The following is a 13,985-nucleotide window of genomic DNA, read 5'->3' as shown; positions in this document are numbered from 1 at the left end:
TAAATGTAGCTTCACAATGGTAACTCCGAGTATGGCCATGTCAGGTGTCTAAGATCATGCAATTGTCCCCCCATTCCAAATATGGTATTGGGGAGCCAATTCCATGCATCCTGTGGGATCCACTATGGACCCCCAATACTGCCAAACCAGCTCTCTGAAGCTTGCACTGCAGCTACAGCTGCTGCCACCTCACAGACAGTGTTCTGCCCCCAAGGGGTCTGAGCAGCTCAGTCCCAGGAAGCCAGAACAAGCCATTTCCTTTGGGAGCAGGGTGTTACACCTTCTCCCTTTGGAAATAGGTGTCACAGGTTTGGGAGGAATAGCCTCCCCAGCCTCTGGAAATGCTTTCAAGGGCACCAATGGTGCCCTCATTCCATAAGCCAGTCTTCACCAGTTCAGGGAACCCCGTCCCTGCTCTGGTGAGAAACTAGACAAAGGAAAGGGGAGTGCCCACTCCCCTGTCCATCACCACCCCAGGGGTGGTGCCCAGAGGTCCTCCAGTGTGTCCCAGACTTCAGCCATCTTACTTTGCAAGGTGTGAGGGCACTCTGGAGGCCTCTGAGTGGTCAGTGCCGGAAGGTGACGTCAGAGACCCCTCCTGATAGGTCCTTACCTGATAAGGTAGCCAATCCCTCTTTCAGGGCTATTTAGGGTCTCTCCTGTGGATTCTCTTCAGATTCTACTTGCAAGTTTCCAGCAGGAATCCTCTGAAACTACTACTTCATCCTCCAACCTTGGATCCTGCTCCAGGAACCACTGTAACAGCAACAAAGTATCCAGAAGGGCTACTTTTCCACTGCAACTTCAGCTCCAGCCAGCAACTGAAACAGTTTCTATGGTGTGCACGCTCTGGGGACTCCCTGTCTTCACCCTGCACCAGAAGGACCAAAGAAATCTCCTGTGAAGTAACGGAGTCACTTCCCTGCTCACGCAGGCACCTTCTAAGTCAACAAATGGTTCTCTTGGACTCTTCTCCCGGCGATGAGTGTGCTCCTTGGAACACATAGGGTGAACCTCATCGACACAGACTGTTCTGAGGTCCTGCTGTCCCAATTTGGAGGAGGTAAGACCTTGCCTTCCCCCAGAACGACAGTACCCCTGTGCACTATGTCTTCTTCACCTGCTGAAGCCTCTGTGAACTATTTGCAAAATTCCTTCATGCACAGCCTGGCCTAGGTCCCCCGCACTCTATCCTGTGATGCTCAACTCACTGAGTTGTTCTCAGGCGGCATGGGACCTTCCTTTGTAGTGCTGCACCAACCGCATTTTGCACCTCCTTTGTCCCCGTGTCCTGGGACTCCCGAGGGTGCTATTTGTTGCTATGAGGGCTCTCTGAAGTGCTGAGAGCCCCCTCTTCCTCCTCACATAGAGTTGAGGCCCCCAGGTCCCTCCTGGGTCCAGATAGTGGCAACTTAATGCAAAGCACGCCTTTGCTGGAACCAAGGCTTTCCTGAGGAATCCAGCGCCAAAACTCGCCTGCATCCAACTTCACGATGTGTGACATATAGTGCATGATGCAGGAACCCGCTGACATCTTTCTTTGGTGCATTGCGACAGTCTTCATCCAACCGGGGACTCTACTTTTGCACCCTCTTCTGGGTTGGCAAGGGCTCCTGTCCTTCCTGAAACTTGTTTCGACTTCTGGACTTGGTCTCCTTACCTTGCAGGTCTTCAGGTCCAGGAATCCAGCATTTGTTGTTTGCAGTCTTGCTTGGTTCTTGCAGTAACTCTAATCACGACTTGTAGGGTGTCCTAAGGAAACTTGCAGTACCTTACTCCTGCTTTTCTGGGCTCAGGGGTGGGGTAATTTACTTGCCTTTACTGTATTCTTACTCTCCCAGAGATTCTGCACACACTACACTTCTCTAAGAAGGAATTTGTGATTTGCATTCCACTTTCTTAGTATATGGTTTGTGTTGCCGCTAGACATATTTTCTCCCATTGCATTCTATAGCATTTCCTATTGTTTGCACTATCCTATGTCTAATTACTTACCAAATGTTGGTGTCTAGTGTATATATTGTGTATAATACTTAACTCCAGGAGGAGTATTGCCTCTAAGATATTTTTGGTACTGTGTCACGCAAATAAACTACCTTTATTTTTGGTAACACTGATCATTGTCTTTACTTATGTATAAGGACTGTGTGACTATAAGTGGTATTGCAGGAGCTTTGCATGTCTCTTAGTTCAGCCAAAGCTGCTCTGCTATAGCTACCTTTGTCAGCCTAAGCTGATATAACACTACTACATTTCATTAACAAGGGATAACTGGACCTTGTGTAAGGTGTAATTTCCCAAGGTACCCATAACAAATCAGGTCAGCCACCTACAGTTACTATTGTATATATTGTGTATAATACTTACCTCCAGTAGGAGTATTGCGTCTAAGCTATTTTTGGCCTTGTGACACTAAAACAAAGCATTGTCTTTGTTTGTTTATAAGTGCTGTGTGATTATAGTGGTATTGAAAGAGCTTTGCATACCTCTGAGTTCAGCCTTGGCTGCACTGGTACAGTTACCCATAGACAGCCTAAGCTGCTAGACACTGCCTATATTTCTCTAAGGTTGAACAATGGACCTGGTATATGGTGTAAGTACATCTGGTACCCACTACAAACCAGGCCAGCTTCTCACAGTGCGTACAGTTTTAAACTGCCAATTCTACCCTAGCAAGTGTACTCACACTCACACAGAAGCCTAAACCATCCCTTTTTTTTACATTTAAGGCACCCCTAAGGTAGGCACTAGGTAGCCCCATGGGCAGGATGCAGTGTATGTTAAGGGTGGGACATGTATCTGTGTTTTACATGTCCTGACAGTGAAATACTACCAAATCTGATTTTCACTGTTGCAAGGCCTATATCTCTCATGGGTTAACATGGGGATTGCCTTTAAATAGTATTAAAACACAGATTCCCTTACGGAGAAGATAGACATTTGGAGTTTGGGGTCTACTGAACTCACAAATTAAAAAATGCATCTCTTAGAGAAGTTGTGTTTTGGATTGTGTGTTTGAAAATGCCACTTTTAGAACGTAGGCATTTTCTTGCTTAAACCATTCTGTGATTCTGCTTGTTTGTGGATTCCCTGCCTGGGTCAGTTTGACAGTTGGGCTGTTTGCACCTCTCTTCTAAACAGTGACACAAAGGGAGCAGGGGTGTAGCCTGCATTTCCTGATGGGCTATCCGGGCTGAGGGGAAGGGAGGAGTGGTCACTTACACCTGAAAGGGCTGTGCCTGCCTTCACACAATGAAGTCTCCAATCCCCTGGTGTGTGTCTGGGGCTTGGCCAGGGCAAGGCAGGATCTTGAAAACAACAGAGACTTCTCTTTGAAGTAGGCCTACTTCAAAGGAAGAAGGAGGTATAAGAAGAGCACCCCAGCCCCTGAAAATCTGATTACTTCTTGAACCAAGAGGAACCTCTGCCAAGGAGAAGAGCTGGAGAAGCTGGAGGAGGAGTACTGACCCTGATTTCGGTCAAGAGCTCGCTCCCCTACGTCCGCAGCACCACCTTGCTGTGTCCGTGTCCCTGACCCCCGCCCACGCTGCTGCTAGCGTGTTCGAGGCCCTCCTCCACCCGCAGGCATCCACCTGCGCCTCATCCCTGGTGTCTAGTGGGCTTCTGGTAAGCGTCGCTAGACTCGTGTGCATTGTGCCGTTCACCGTATTTGTGACTGTATTCTGTGCCTTGCTTTATTGTGCCTTTTGCTCCATTTTGCTTCCATTTGTGCTTTTTTGACTTCCATTTGTGCTTTTTGACTGATTTGTGACTCCTTTTTGCCCCTTGTGCGCTCCTCTTAGCCGTGTTTCCCCGCCGCTGCCTCCCTGCGGCCCACCCCCCTCACGCCCCCATTTGCCGCTCCCTCAAACCTCCCAGCTGCTCCTCCCTCCCCCCTCCCTTCTTAATGTCTGGCGCTGCGCGTCGAGGGTGAGCGACCTCTGACCTGATTTCGGTCAAGAGCTCGCTCCCCCAAGTCAGCTGCACCACCTTGCTGTGTCCGTGTCCCTGACCCCCGCCCACGCTGCTGCTAGCGTGTTCGAGGCCCTCCTCCACCCGCAGGCATCCACCTGCGCCTCATCCCTGGTGTCTAGTGGGCTTCTGGTAAGCGTCACTAGACTAGTGTGCATTGTCATGTTTTCACCGTATTTGTGACTGTATTCTGTGCCTTGCTTTATTGTGCCTTTTGCTCCATTTTGCTTCCATTTGTGCTTTTTTAACTTCCATTTGTGCTTTTTGACTGTTTTGTGACTCCTTTTTGCCCCTTGTGCGCTCCCCTTAGCCGTGTTTCCCCACCGTTGCCTCCCTGCGGCCCGCCCCCCTCACGCCCCCATTTGCTGCTCCCTCCCGCCTCCCAGCTGCTCCTTCCTCCCCCCTCCCTTCTTAATGGCTGGCGCTGCGCGTCGAGGGTGAGCGACCTCTGACCTGATTTCGGTCAAGAGCTCGCTCCCCCAAGTCCGCTGCACCACCTTGCTGTGTCCATGTCCCTGACCCCCACCCACGCTGCTGCTAGCATGTTCGAGGCCCTCCTCCACCCGCAGTCATCCACCTGCGCCTCATCCCTGGTGTCAAGTGGGCTTCTGGTAAGGGTCGCTAGACTTGTGTGCATTGTGCCGTTTTCACCGTATTTGTGACTGTATTCTGTGCCTTGCTTTATTGTGCCTTTTGCTCCATTTTTCTTCCATTTGTGCTTTTTTGACTTCCATTTGTGCTTTTTGACTGTGTTGTGACTCCTTTTTGCCCCTTGTGCACTCCCCTTAGCTGCGTTTCTCCACTGCTGCCTCCCTGCGGCCCCGCCCCCCTCGCGCCCCCATTTGCCGCTCCCTCATGCCTCCCAGCTGCTCCTCCCTCCCCCCTCCCTTCCTAATGGCTGGCACTGCGTGTCGAGGGTGAGCGACCTCTGACCTGATTTCGGTCAAGAGCTCGCTACCCCACGTCCGCAGCACCACCTTGCTGTGTCCGTGTCCCTGACCCCCGCCCACGCTGCTGCTAACGTGTTCGAGGCCCTCCTCCACCCTCAGGCATCCACCTGCGCCTCATCCCTGGTGTTGAGTGGGCTTCTGGTAAGCGTCGCTAGACTCGTATGCATTGTGATGTTTTCACCGTATTTGTGACTGTATTCTGTGCCTTGCTTTATTGTGCCTTTTGCTCCATTTTGCTTCCATTTGTGCTTTTTTGACTTCCATTTGTGCTTTTTGACTGTTTTGTGACTCCTTTTTGCCCCTTGTGCGCTCCCCTTAGCCGCGTTTCCCCGCCGCTGCCTCCCTGCGGCCCCGCACCCTTCGCGCCCCCATTTGCCGCTCCCTCCCGCCTCCCAGCTGCTCCTCCCTCCCCCCTCCCTTCTTAATGGCTGTCGCTGCGCGTCGAGGGTGAGCGACCTCTGACCTGATTTCGGTCAAGAGCTCGCTCCCCCACATCCGCAGCACCACCTTGCTGTGTCCGTGTCCCTGACCCCCGCCCACGCTGCTGCTAGCGTGTTCGAGGCCCTCCTCCACCCGCAGGCATCCACCTGCGCCTCATCCCTGGTGTCTAGTGGGCTTCTGGTAAGCATCGCTAGACTTGTGTGCATTGTGCCGTTTTCACCGTATTTGTGACTGTATTCTGTGCCTTGCTTTATTGTGCCTTTTGCTCCATTTTGCTTCCATTTGTGCTTTTTTGACTTCCATTTGTGCTGTTTGACTGTTTTGTGACTCCTTTTTGCCCCTTGTGCGCTCCCCTTAGCCGCGCTTCCCAGCCGCTGCTTCCCTGCGGCCCCGCCCCCCTCGCGCCCCCAGTTGCCGCTCCCTCCCGCCTCCCAGCTGCTCCTCCGTCCCCCCTCCCTTCTTAATGGCTGGCGCTGCGCGTCGAGGGTGAGCGACCTCTGACCTGATTTCGGTCAAGAGCTCGCTCCCCCACGTCCGCAGCACCACCTTGCAGTGTCCATGTCCCTGACCCCCGCCCACGCTGCTGCTAGCGTTTTTGAGGCCCTCCTCCACCCGCAGGCATCCACCTGCACCTCATCCCTAGTGTCTAGTGGGCTTCTGGTAAGCGTCGCTAGACTCGTGTGCATTGTGCCGTTTTCACTGTATTTGTGACTGTATTCTGTGCCTTGCTTTATTGTGCCTTTTGCTCCATTTTGCTTCCATTTGTGCTTTTTTGACTTCCATTTGTGCTTTTTGACTGTTTTGTGACTCCTTTTTGCCCCTTGTGCGCTCCCCTTAGCTGCGTTTCTCCACTGCTGCCTCCCTGCGGCCCCGCCCCCCTCGTGCCCCCATTTGCCGCTCCCTCATGCCTCCCAGCTGCTCCTCCCTCCCCCCTCCCTTCCTAATGCCTGGCACTGCGTGTCGAGGGTGAGCGACCTCTGACCTGATTTCGGTCAAGAGCTCGCTACCCCACGTCCGCAGCACCACCTTGCTGTGTCCGTGTCCCTGACCCCCGCCCACGCTGCTGCTAACGTGTTCGAGGCCCTCCTCCACCCTCAGGCATCCACCTGCGCCTCATCCCTGGTGTTGAGTGGGCTTCTGGTAAGCGTCGCTAGACTCGTATGCATTGTGATGTTTTCACCGTATTTGTGACTGTATTCTGTGCCTTGCTTTATTGTGCCTTTTGCTCCATTTTGCTTCCATTTGTGCTTTTTTGACTTCCATTTGTGCTTTTTGACTGTTTTGTGACTCCTTTTTGCCCCTTGTGCGCTCCCCTTAGCCGCGTTTCCCCGCCGCTGCCTCCCTGCGGCCCCGCACCCTTCGCGCCCCCATTTGCCGCTCCCTCCCGCCTCCCAGCTGCTCCTCCCTCCCCCCTCCCTTCTTAATGGCTGTCGCTGCGCGTCGAGGGTGAGCGACCTCTGACCTGATTTCGGTCAAGAGCTCGCTCCCCCACATCCGCAGCACCACCTTGCTGTGTCCGTGTCCCTGACCCCCGCCCACGCTGCTGCTAGCGTGTTCGAGGCCCTCCTCCACCCGCAGGCATCCACCTGCGCCTCATCCCTGGTGTCTAGTGGGCTTCTGGTAAGCATCGCTAGACTTGTGTGCATTGTGCCGTTTTCACCGTATTTGTGACTGTATTCTGTGCCTTGCTTTATTGTGCCTTTTGCTCCATTTTGCTTCCATTTGTGCTTTTTTGACTTCCATTTGTGCTTTTTGACTGTTTTGTGACTCCTTTTTGCCCCTTGTGCGCTCCCCTTAGCCGCGCTTCCCAGCCGCTGCTTCCCTGCGGCCCCGCCCCCCTCGCGCCCCCAGTTGCCGCTCCCTCCCGCCTCCCAGCTGCTCCTCCGTCCCCCCTCCCTTCTTAATGGCTGGCGCTGCGCGTCGAGGGTGAGCGACCTCTGACCTGATTTCGGTCAAGAGCTCGCTCCCCCACGTCCGCAGCACCACCTTGCTGTGTCCATGTCCCTGACCCCCGCCCACGCTGCTGCTAGCGTTTTTGAGGCCCTCCTCCACCCGCAGGCATCCACCTGCGCCTCATCCCTAGTGTCTAGTGGGCTTCTGGTAAGCGTCGCTAGACTCGTGTGCATTGTGCCGTTTTCACTGTATTTGTGACTGTATTCTGTGCCTTGCTTTATTGTGCCTTTTGCTCCATTTTGCTTCCATTTGTGCTTTTTTGACTTCCATTTGTGCTTTTTGACTGTTTTGTGACTCCTTTTTGCCCCTTGTGCGCTCCCCTTAGCCGCGTTTCCCCGCCGCTGCCTCCCTGTGGCCCTGCCCCCCTCGCACCCCCATTTGCCGCTCCCTCCCGCCTCCCAGCTGTTCCTCCCTCCCCCCTCCCGTCTTAATGGCTGGCGTTGCGTGTCGAGGGTGAGCGACCTCTGACCTGATTTTGGTCAAGAGCTCGCTCCCCCACGTCCGCAGCACCACCTTGCTGTGTCCGTGTCCCTGACCCCCACCCACGCTGCTGCTAGCGTGTTCGAGGCCCTCCTCCACCTGCGCCTCATCCCTGGTGTCTAGTGGGCTTCTGGTAAGTGTCGCTAGACTCGTGTGCATTGTGCCGTTTTCACCGTATTTGTGACTGTATTCTGTGCCTGGCTTTATTGTGCCTTTTGCTCCATTTTGCTTCCATTTGTGCTTTTTTGACTTCCATTTGTGCTTTTTGACTGTTTTGTGACTCCTTTTTGCCCCTTGTGTGCTCCCCTTAGCCGCGTTTCCCCGCCACTGCCTCCCTGCGGCCCGCCCCCCTCGTACCCCCATTTGCCGCTCCCTCCCACCTCCCAGCTGCTCCTCCCTCCCCCCTCCCTTCTTAATGGCTGGCGCTGCGCGTCGAGGGTGAGCGACCTCTGACCTGATTTAGTTCAAGAGCTCACTCCCCCACGTCCGCAGCACCACCTTGCTGTGTCCGTGTCCCTGACCCCTGCCCACGCTGCTGCTAGCGTGTTCGAGGCCCTCCTCCACCCGCAGGTATCCACCTGCGCCTCATCCCTGGTGTCTAGTGGGCTTCTGGTAAGCGTCGCTAGACTCGTGTGCATTGTGCCGTTTTCACCGTATTTGTGACTGTATTCTGTGCCTTGCTTTATTGTGCCTTTTGCTCCATTTTGCTTCCATTTGTGCTTTTTGACTGTTTTGTGACTCCTTTTTGCCCCTTGTGTGCTCCCCTTAGCCGCGTTTCCCCGCCGCTGCCTCCCTGCGGCCCCGCCCCCCTGGTGCACCCATTTGCCGCTCCCTCCCGCCTCCCAGCTGCTCCCCCTCCCCCCCCCTTCTTAATGGCTGGCGCTGCGCGTCCGCGCTGCTGGCGTGCCGGAGGCGCTCCAGAGGCAAGCCCGTCTGTGCCAGTCCGCGCATGGACCGCGCCCAGCGCCACCCCCCCATGTCCACACGACCCCCGCACCACCAGACGCCACTACTCGGCCAACCAGCTCATCGCCCTCAACCCCGGCCGCTCCACAACATGCTTCCTGGCCTCACCAAAGTACACCAAAGGACCCTTCTCCTGCCGCTCCTGCAACTTCACCTGCGACAGAACATGGAAACCTGCAACAACCAGCACAAACCACCTCCACTGCATACTCCTCAACACCCGCTCCGCACGCAAGCACGCCATCAAGCTCTATGTCCTGCTCGACACCACCGCCCCAGACGTAGCCTTCCTGACCGAAACCTGGTGGAACGACTCCTCAGCACCTGACATCGCCATAGCCATCCCGGACGGCTACAAGATCACCACAAGGGATCGCCCCAACGGAATTGGAGGAGGAATAGCCATCGCCCACAAATCCACCCTCAAAATCCTCACCCACACGGACGACACCCTCAAGACCGCCGAACAGATACACTTCCGGATCCACACTGACCCCAACACCACTCTCAGGGGAACGCTCATCTACAGACCCCCAGGACCACGAGCACCCTTCAGCGACTCCATCGCCGACCTCACGAGCACCCACGCCCTCCCTTTTACGGACTACATCCTCCTTGGAGACCTCAATTTCCACTTGGAGAACAACAACGACGCCAACACCGCATCTCTGATTGACAACCTCTCCCACCTCGGCCTCAGACAACTGGTCAACACACCCACCCACATCGCCGGCCATACACTTGACCCGATCTTCTCCGCAAGCAACCACGTCACCTTTAACCACACCACCAAACTTCACTGGACCTACCACCACTGCATCCACTTCACATTCAAGAAGCACACAGAGCACCACCACACCCAAGAACCACCACACCGCCGCTGGAGCAAAGTCACCGTTGACCAACTGACCAGCACCCTCACCCAGAACCCACCCACCGACTCCACCGACCCAGACACCGCCGCACTGAACCTACGACGGTGGATCAACGACTGCGCCAACACCCTTGCACCACTCAAGAGGTCCTCAGACAACCAAGAAAGAAAAAAAGCTGCCTGGTTCACTGACGAACTCCTAACCTCCAAACCCATCTGCCAGAAACTAAAGAAGAAATGGCTCCTCGAACACACACCCGACAGCCTGTCAGCCCACAAGGAGGCCACCACCAGCTAATCAGACTCGCCAAACGATCCCACTTCACAGAACGCCTGAACAACAACGCACACGACAGCAAAGAACTCTTCAGCATCGTGAAAGAGCTCTCCAACCCCAGCGCCAACGTCAACGACATCCCACCATCCCAAGAACTCTGCGACGCCCTGTCCACCTTCTTCTATCAAAAGATCGCCGACATCCACGACATCCTAAACACCACGCCTCCGCCAGACCCCACCCCCGGAAACTCCACCTGCACCAACCACCTGACCGCCTGGACCTACGTAGACGACACTGAAACACGCAAGATCATGAACTCCATCCACTCAGGATCCCCTTCTGACCCATGCCCCCACCACGTCTACAAAAAAGCCGACTCTACCATCGCCCCCCAACTTTGAAAGGTCATCAACTTATCCTTTGAAACCGCAACTTTCCCGGAAAGCTGGAAGCACGCCGAAATCCACGCCCTCCTTAAAAATCCCAAGGCAGACCCCAACGACCTCAAAAACTTCCGACCGATTTCCCTGCTCCCTTTCCCGGCGAAGGTCACCGAGAAGATCGACAACGCCCAGCTTACCCACCACCTCGAGGACAACTCCATCCTGGACCCCTCCCAGTCCAGTTTCAGACGCAACCACAGCACCGAGACAGGACTCCTCGCCACCACAGATGACATTAGACAGCAAATGGACAACGGCGAAACATCAGCCCACATCCTCCTGGACCTTTCCGCAGCCTTCGACACGGTCTGCCATCGCACCCTGTTAACACGCCTCCACGAAGCCGGAATACAAGAAAAAGCCCTCAACTGGATCTCCTCATTCCTCTCCGGCAGAACTCAGAGAGTCTGCCTCCCACCCTTCCGCTCTGAAGCCACCAACATCATCTGCGGCGTACCCCAAGGCTCCTCACTGAGTCCGACGCTGTTCAACATCTACATGGCCCCCCTCGCACAACTGGCCCGTCAGAACAACCTCAACATTCTCTCTTACGCCGACGACACCCAGCTCATCCTCTCCCTCACCAAAGACCCCCACACCGCCAAAGCCAACCTCCACGAGGAAATGAAGTCCATCGCCGAGTGGATGAGACACAGCCGCCTGAAGTTGAACTCCGACAAGACGGAGGTCCTCATCCTCGGACACACCCCCTCCGCCTGGGACGACTCCTGGTGGCCCACCGTGCTGGGAGCCCCGCCAACGCCAGCCAACCACGCACGCAACCTGGGCTTTGTCCTCGACTCCTCCCTCACCATGTCCAAGCAGGTCAACACAGTTTCCTCCTCCTGCTACAACACCCTCTGCATGCTCCGTAGAATCTACAAATGGATCCCGTCGGAAACCAGAAGAACGGTGACCCAGGCCCTCGTCAGCAGCAGACTAGACTACGGCAACGCACTCTACACAGGCATCCCAGCAAAAGACATCTGATGCCTCCAACGGATCCAAAACACCTCCGCCAGACTAGTCCTCAATGTACCCCGCCGCTACCACATCTCCCACCACCTGAGAGACCTCCATTGGCTCCCCGTGGACAAGAGGATCACCTTCAAACTCCTCACCCACGCTCACAAGGCACTCCACAACACCGGACCAGCCTACCTGAACAACAGACTCAACTTCTACGCCCCCACCCGCCAACTCCGCTCCGCCAACCTCACCCTCGCCATCGTCCCCCGCATCCAGCGCAAGACCTCCGGTGGCAGATCCTTCTCCTACCTCGCCGCCCAGACCTGGAACACCCTCCCGACCTCCCTGAGACAGGACCCAGGACCTTCTCACCTTCAGGAGACTTCTTAAGACCTGGCTCTTCGACCAGTAGCAGCACCCCCCCCCTTTTTTCAGCGCCTTGAAACCCTAACATGTACGTAGTGCGCTTTACAAATGTTGTGATTGATTGATTGATTGATTGATTTGCCTGTGACTGTGCTTTGCTGGGTTGGCCTGCAGTAGCTGCTTCTGCCTGATAGAGGACAGAGACTGTCTTTTGTGTGACTTCCTACTGGTAGTGAAGAATCTCAAAGGGCTTGAACTGAGCTTGCCTCCTGTTGTTGAAAGCTCAGGGACAAAAAAGACTTCTCTCTGCCAGCACTTGGACTTTAAGCTGAGATTCCTGCCTGCCAAGTGGTGCCCTAACCTGTCTCTGGGCCATTGAAAGGTGCAGCTGGTGGAAAAGAACAGAAATCCACTCAAAGTCCACCGCGCGGGGAAACTTTCAACGCACCATCAGCCTTGCGGCTGTTAAACAATGCTCTGCTGGCCTTGTGGCTAAAATCAACACTCCATCTGCATCGCGGCTGGAAGATCAATGCAACGCGGCTGGAGAAACTACGGGCAACACCTGCAGTGGATGCTGTTAATGACGCAACCCCCCACGCAGTGCGCTTTCTTGACAATGTGCAACCATATTTCAACACAACATCGCTGGGCAAGGAAAATCAACGCAAGGGCTGCCTGGACCCGAGGTGCCCTTCCAGGATCGACTCATTCCTCTCTTGAGGGAGAGAAGAAATGGCACATGCTGACCCGACCGAAGGAGGATTGACACACGTCTTGTTTGCGAGTGAGAAATCGACATATCTTTGGTCTTTTTCGACTCACACAGACCCGTGCAGCTTTATTATGGCGCTACCTATGTACTTTTGTGCGCTAACTGCGTTCTCAGTGTTTTCTAAGGGTTTAGGACTCTTTTTCTTTTAAAACTCATAACTTGTCTTGTGTATGTCGGATTTTTGTTGTTTTGGTCTTGTTTTGTTTAGATAAATATTACCTATTGTTCTAAACCGGTGTTGTGTCATTTTGTAGTGTTTTCACTCTGTTACTGTGTGTGTTGATACAAATACTTTACACATTGCTTCTGCAGGTAAGCCTGCATGCTTGTGCCAAGCTACCAGGGGGGTGTGCGGGGCTTAACTGAGGGTGAGTCTCCTTTACCCTGACTAGAATGAGGGCTCTTGCTTGGACAGGGGGTAACCTGACTGCCAACCAAAGACCCCATTTCTAACACTCACTAGGAACATTTTTAATTTACAGGCTCTGGGTACATGGAGTACTATTTACCAGGAACTTACAAGAAAACAAAGTGTGCCAATTAGGTATAGCCCTCTTTTACCATGTTTACGGGAGAGAGCATAAGCACTTTACCATGAGTTAGCAGTGGTTAATTGTACAGAGTTCTAAAGACAACAAAATGATTTCAGCAAATAGTATGGATGAAGGCAATTATTTTGGGCGACTACCATCCAAGAGTGTCAGGTCTAACACCTCCCTGTTTTGCTTCTGGTCAACTGATCCAAAAGGCAAAAATGGAGCAACATACTGTTATTTTCTACCTTTCCTGTTTTATATATATACATCCTCCTTTTCATCCCAATCCTTCCTGATCGATATCTTTGTGGTCTATTACCAGCTTCTACTCTTCTTCAGTCATCTAAAACATTTATTCTCAACATTCTATCTGCTGGCAGTGGAGCTGAAAAATAGCTGAGATAGTGGGTTTCTTTTGATCGTGTTAAGATGTTTCCTAACATTCATTTTCTTCATTCACTCTACAACTTAGATTTAGTTTATAATGCTGGAGACAAGTGTTCAGCTTTTCTGTGCTGTGGGGGTACACTGTCAGGAAACAGCTTTGAGTGTGGAGTAGCTCCATTCTAAATCCCATTGGTTCAAGCAGGTCATCTGACACTAACTCCCTGCTACTCACCTAGGAGACTTCTTCTGTACTGTTTTCCTGTTAACCCAGCTTCATCTTGTGGAGCTTTCACATCCACATACTGTTCCAGAAGCTGACTGAGTTGCCTGGGTTCAGTGTTGGCATGTTACACAGTTTCCTGATCTACCTTTTGTGTTTCAGAGAATACTCATGCTCTCTGGTGCTCGGGCAGTAGATACGTGTGCTGTTCCTTTGCTGCCTTAAGCCTAATTGACTGCACTTTCCCCATGGCTGGCACTTGCTTGCTTTGGCCACAATTCTTTCTGGGACTGCATTGGTCTTCTTCTCATTTTCCACTGCATTCTCCTAATTTTCAAGCCTCATATCTGTTCCTCAGATGATGAAAATTGTC

Source organism: Pleurodeles waltl, chromosome 2_2 (assembly GCF_031143425.1).
Source record: "Pleurodeles waltl isolate 20211129_DDA chromosome 2_2, aPleWal1.hap1.20221129, whole genome shotgun sequence".
Classification (NCBI taxonomy): Eukaryota; Metazoa; Chordata; class Amphibia; order Caudata; family Salamandridae; genus Pleurodeles; species Pleurodeles waltl.
The sequence above is the reverse complement of the archived record's forward strand: the minus strand, read 5'-3'. Positions refer to the sequence as shown.